Here is a 6,525-nt window from a genome sequence, read left to right as displayed (position 1 = left end):
CTGTTACTGATTATTGTTACCGAAATTAGGTGTTCCACGAAATTGCTAATATCTCCTATTTCTTCGAATCACAACCTCAATTGAAACTATTTGTCAACCATTCACTTTGTAGTTATTGCCACCTGTAATAAAACGTAGCACCGATCTTAATAAAATACTTGAGCTCGCTAAAATTCAAAGCTACCAGGAATTTTTAGGTATTTTTTATTAAATTTAAAATTTACCCCGAATTTTTTGGAATTTTTTGCCTTTGTGTTATTTTTATATAAATTCTAAGGCAAAATAAAAAAGAAATAAAAATACTTTTGAGTTATGCGGTTTTTTTTTTTGGGAATAATATCCCAAAAAAAAACCGCATATGTATAATATGGAAACAGTAAGAAGCTATAAACAGTATGAAAAAACCTTAGTAAGATAAATCTTTATTGAGTTCCGCATTAATTTTATTTATTTTAACGTGGTTATAAGATTGTTTTTATAAAAAAAAAAAAAAAAAACCTTAAATTCTTATAAACATATTGCTTATCTAGTACTCAATATAAGATTTCAGGTAATGAGTAATTAGAGAACCAACCAAAAATAAACTTATAAATAGAGCTATTGTTTAAATAACCTCGTTTACGTATATCGATGTCTTACTCCGCCATAAAAAACAACAAACGCTTGATGGAGAATATAGAGTAAAAAAGCCAATAACATATATCTATGAATAACGAAATGTATCGTAAATTTAAGATATATTAAATTTATAATGCGGATTCGTGTTATAAGTAATATATTTTGCTCTGCAACGACCAGGTTTTTGCTCCACAAAAAGTTAAAATATAATAACATATCCATCCATACATCTAATGTATTTCCCCAATAGCTCATACCTTATTTAGATGTAACAGGTGACATCGCTGTGTTTAGAGTATTTTCCTAAGCATTTGACGTGATTTTGGAATTCGTGTCACGTAAACGGCGCCTACCACGATCCAAGCAAACGTGTTGCTCACTGAAGATATTGTTTGCTACATATTGGTGAAAGTTTACATTTATGAACGAAGCCCCTACATATGAAATACAATCCATAATCGTACTTTCCATTCTATTATTCTTATAACGTGAAATAAGTACTTACGTAGGTATATTCAAATAAATTTTATTTTCATTCTTTTACAAACAGCTTAAATCTCTTTATTGCGAGTTGAAAGTGTTTGCTTAATATGCCTGATTCTCAAACAGAAAAATATTCTTAGAGTGAATTTTAGATTTGTAAAGCTCGGATTTGTTTGTAGATTTAGTTGAAACAAGCACTTTTATTGTTGCAGTATAACCTTCAGATTTTGATTTTTCTAAAGAATTTACTAAATATTTTTCATGCCATTGTCTGTGAGAAAAACTTATCTACTTCTTGTTTTTCTTCATTTAAATTTTTATCGTTGTATAGAAATTTCTGTGAAGGCTTAGGTCTAGTATTATCTGTGACTATAGAATATAGTTATCTCTGGGGCAGTAGAGTAAAACTACAATTTGTCACCATTTCTTGTCATCCCCAGGATGTTTGTAAATATTCTCAAAATATGTAAAAAATTGCCTAATCATGGTGGTAATATCTTTTTTATAAGAAGATACATGACCAACAATGAAATATTAATGGACTTTTACTATAATTGCATATAATGGCAAGACCCTGATCAAAGTCTAAAGTGAAAATAAATGTTATTATATATACAAAGATACAACTTTAAATTAAAACTTAGTTATTTATATTGACTCACCTACTCATAAATCAGGTCCAGTTGATACATATAATATTTAATACACAATATTGACTCATCGGAAAGACAAATGATAATGGATACTTTCACAGTGCAATATCGAATACAACACGTAAATTATCGCGCTTCAGTGGACACTGAAAATAGACTAGGAAGAAAGAGGCGGGCTTTATCCAATAATAATTCTCACTTGAATCGCTCTATTTGCTCGCCGTCGCACCATCTGATATTGAATATGGATAAAGTGAATTATATTCAGAGTGGCGGTACCGTCGACTCGCAGAGTTTCAGATAAGAGGATTACTTACAACTTATAATTGGTTCTCGCAATTTGAATGAATAAGAGAAAAAAACTCAGCTTTTTGAGTATCTCTCTAGCTCTAAGATAAAAGACACATTTTTGCCGAATAGCGATATTTTTTAGATATTGTTATTAGAATAAATTACATATTGTTGTAATTAAGGTAACAAATATTTAACAAATGTAATTTTATTTTTTAATATTTTTATAGAATAGGCACCTGATGAAAAATTATATATGTATGCATGTGATGGGCATTATAGAATACACTGGTGCCCGTGGAATACATTATATGTTGCCACTCATGAAACCTAAATATCTCATGCCTCCATGTCCTGTAATTTCATTGTTATACCCACACTCTTCAAACTAAAACTAGCTACTTTGCGTGGTACGGTATACTAAGTCTATAGCAAAAACACTGATGGAACCGCGATGTCTATGCAGAGAGACAACTCTAGTAAAATAATATATTACCTACTGATATCTGTTTATTACTAACTTCTGTTACGTTTGCGGATAACAGACAGATGTCACAGTAAGTCTTATTAAAATCTGCTAATTACAATATTAAGAAGTAAGTAATAATTGTAACACCTCTGTTCACAGAAAATAAATAGTAATCTAACCAATTTTTACACGAGTACTTTGAGAAATACTTTGTATAGTCAAGAATTTTAAAAACAATATAAACCAGCGTGCATTATAATTAAAACTGCTGTTAGTCACCACTAATAAATACAAGAACACTAAAATCTTTTGGCAATATATATTTACGTTACTTCAGGAAACCAGCAAAACTTCAAATTCCTAGATTCAGTTTCAAAAGTACTTTCAAATGATACCAGCGATGTAAAACAAATAACTCAAAGGAAGTTAATTCAAAACTGTCTTCACATTTAGTGTGGTTCTTTTTCAAAATTTTCTTTCCTATCTTTTCTGAAATGGGAGTCCATATAAATGCATTTTCTATCACATTTTTTTATAACGCTCCCACGGTCACATAGGATGAGTAGGCAGGCGCTGAGAGCACGGACATGTTTGCTACTAACACAATTACCACTACGCCGCACGTCCTGCAATCTAAAGCCGATTCAATTAACATCGGCTTTTAAGCTCTTGTTGTCCTTGCATGTACGTATTGATATGGATTGCCTTTATAACTTGCATTGAAAGACTTGAAATAAAAAAAAATCTAATACCATTATCATATTTATTGCAAACTTGTTTGCACTTTACATTAAATTTGTCTTTCTGTCCAGTGCATATTGATAGATATGGTACTCGTATATAGATATCTCCTCCCATATCCTCTGTGGTAAATAGTAGAAAAGTGTGTTCCAAATTTAAAAACGGTTGGTTTAGCCTATCGAACACCAAATAGAGAAAAGAAATTTGCACGGTAAATCATCATCTCCTCATCAATCATCTCTTTCTACTATTTAAATAAAGCAACCACTTCACTCGGTATTTGATAACAATAATCTCTTTCTGTATACTAGGACAAAAGTATGTGTCTATAAATATACCCTATGCTAAACCAATAACCGATATTGGATTGCTTGTAATGAAAGCGTCGATGTTTGTCTCCGTGTATGCAGCGGCCGGGCGGTCATGCGTAACAACCTGCAATGCTATTCACTAAAAATCTACCGCAACGCTGCGCCCGCCGACGAGCTCTAGACTGATCAGCCTTGCGAACGACCGTGGCTACAGCGCTGCGGTAATTGGTATTCACTAACGTGTCAAACCTCATCGACGAACTGTAGGCTGTGATAACTGAGGCTGTGCGCACGGACGAGATAGGGCTTGCAACAAAAACCGTAAAATGAAACCGATAACTGTAGAAATATAATATTTTATTGACAAATGGAATGTTTTATTCAGTTTAGAATGTTATTTAAATAAATATTATATAAAATAAACATAAATTTATACATCAAACATTTGATTTTGTTTTTTAATTAAGATTTGTTTGAATACCCTTGCTATTGCCGTAAAATAAACAAATAACACTTATACGTAGGTATTGTAGAAATTATCTTTTTGAAGATAGGCAGCATGGTCTCCGACCTTAGCCTGTTCCAAACGGAACAAACGTACTAAAAAAAAAAATAGTATCTACGTAGAGAGTATTATATTCCTTGTACTTAACATTCCAGAGGCGCACTTTTTGTATTTGTTTATTCTCTTTTAAAAATAATTAATAAAATTAACGTAACTTTACCAACGTTTTATAAGTTTGGATGTATCTATCAAATACGTAAGTAAAATGTGCTTTTTATTTACTTGTACTGTTTTTAAGGTTATATTTTTAGTAACTAAAATAAATGCATATCTCGTAACATGCCATGAAATGAGGTCCCTTCGCAAAGTAGTCGGAGATGCTGATGGATTATATAAAGAATCAGACATGGCTTGTGACAGGACATACATAGAAAAAAGGATTAATTATATTTTTCTATGGAGTATCTTAAATAAATAACTAATTTATAATTTTAGAATTATGTGTCTAATTGGTCTTATTGTTATTTTTAGGTCCACGCCGTCATTTGACTGACAGTATCCCGATGACACTTATCTCCTTCACAATAGCAGCCTCAACTAGAAAGAGAGTAGTCTCGCAAAGATTTGTTGCCACTGAAGAGCACCGAGTAGAGACAGAACAAATTTTGATAGAGAATCAGACAACACTAGTTCATATCTTATAGCTAATGAATGAGATATGACTAAATTAAAGTCAGCCATTGTACGATTTAATTAAAAATTTTTTAAAAAATGTCAAATAATTTTTATTCAATTAAATTTAAAATATTATAAATGGTAATTCTTTATGATTCTACCATCCATTGTGAAGAAGGGGAGAAACCTCAATTTTGGTTTTTAAAATACTAATAGATTTTACAATAATACATTTCTAAAAATATACACTGCCAAACATAACAAGAGTTATTGGAATTATTAGTTAAATCAAGTTCATTATTGAAAATATAAGATTAAATTATGTCATTTAATAGTCATTAGTAATTTTGAAATATAAGTTTCATCTTATATAATTTTCAAATAAAAACACAATTACAATAAAATTTTATAATTATAAACTTGTTTCAATTTCAAATAAATAATTTTTAATGAATATTTTTTTTAATTTCTTACTCCATACTAGTTATAATATGAATTAATTATAATAATTTTAAATTAAAATATACATTTACAACATAATATAATATTAATTTTAATTCACAGGTAGACAAAAATGTAACAATAAAAAAGTATTTGAAAATAGTTTTAAGATATAAGTACAAAAAGTATAGCTAGCTTATTTTCAGACTACAAAATTTTCTTTTGTGCTTCTTCATTTTGTATAGATGATGTAACTTATGTATCATATTATCAGCATATCACAAACAATACAGCAATACACTACTATGTTGTGGCTGTCCAAGGGTTTGTGTCATGCTATAAATGAGTTTCAAAATCACCTGAAAAAAAACAAGTAATGTTAATTATTTTTAATTAGCCAACATAGCCAATCCTGAATTTATGTGTGTCATGTTTTTAAAACTATGATTTTGAAACAATTTTTTATAATAGTTTCAACCTGAATGCTAAATTTAAATTTAACAAAAATTAATTGACATGAATTAATAATTTACTACATGTTTAACTAAGTTGGTTTCTTTCTAACATATTAGACATAGTTATTTTTATACAAAACCAGAGGCCACTAAGCTTATGGATCATAATGGGAAACGGTTGATCCATGAATATTTGTAACACCAGAAGTATTATTATGCATACTAGAACTAGCTAGTTGTTCCCTACACAAACATCTGCTGACACAATTAAGCTTGTCTCAATAAAATAAACAAGTGCACACAATCACTGCAAAGTATTCTTTTTCCTGCTTTAAATTTATTTATGTACCTAATACCATCAATTAATAAAATTTAAGTTACAAACCTTTAGCTTTAACAACTCTCTGGAACAGGCATACATGGTGACAATTCTTTTTCTAACATATTGATTAATTCTTCAGAAAGTCGGTAATGATGAATATAATCCACATCACATAAAGTTGTTGATTGTCGGCATTTCTTACAATCATTTTCTATTTTAGCTTCTTTCAACAAATGGGTCATTACACATAAACGGGCAGCAATCGTTTTTAAACACAAATTGATAATTTCAATACATTTAATAATCACAGAATTCAAGAAACAAATAAATATATTAGATGAATACTATGCAAACAGCAGAAAACAAAGCTTTTGAGCAAATAGCGTAGAAAACAAAGCTATTTGACATAAGAAATCGAGGCTGTAGGCTAGGCTGTCGGCGAAGGCGAGGCTGATTTTTGTTAGTGAATACCAAATACTATGGCAAAATGTCAAATCGCACAGCCTTGAGTAGTTCCCGTTTATGCCGCTCGTCTTTGAGCTCGTCTTTGGGCGCTAGTGT

General features: G+C 30.3%; 1 long non-coding RNA gene across 1 annotated transcript; it reads left to right on the top strand.

Annotated features, from left to right (window-relative positions):
- Positions 1-4,188: 4,188 nt before the first annotated feature.
- On the top strand, positions 4,189-5,200 carry LOC128200287 (uncharacterized). The gene is made up of 2 exons (XR_008252658.1): positions 4,189-4,327; positions 4,603-5,200. It is a non-coding gene; the product is annotated as an uncharacterized LOC128200287 (long non-coding RNA).
- The last annotated feature ends 1,325 nt before the right edge of the window (positions 5,201-6,525 follow it).

This window comes from Galleria mellonella, unplaced genomic scaffold (genome assembly GCF_026898425.1).
Source record: "Galleria mellonella isolate WM207_F2 unplaced genomic scaffold, CSIRO_AGI_GalMel_v1 utg173, whole genome shotgun sequence".
Classification (NCBI taxonomy): Eukaryota; Metazoa; Arthropoda; class Insecta; order Lepidoptera; family Pyralidae; genus Galleria; species Galleria mellonella.
Note: the sequence above shows the minus strand (reverse complement) of the source record. Positions and strands in the feature narration are given on the sequence as shown.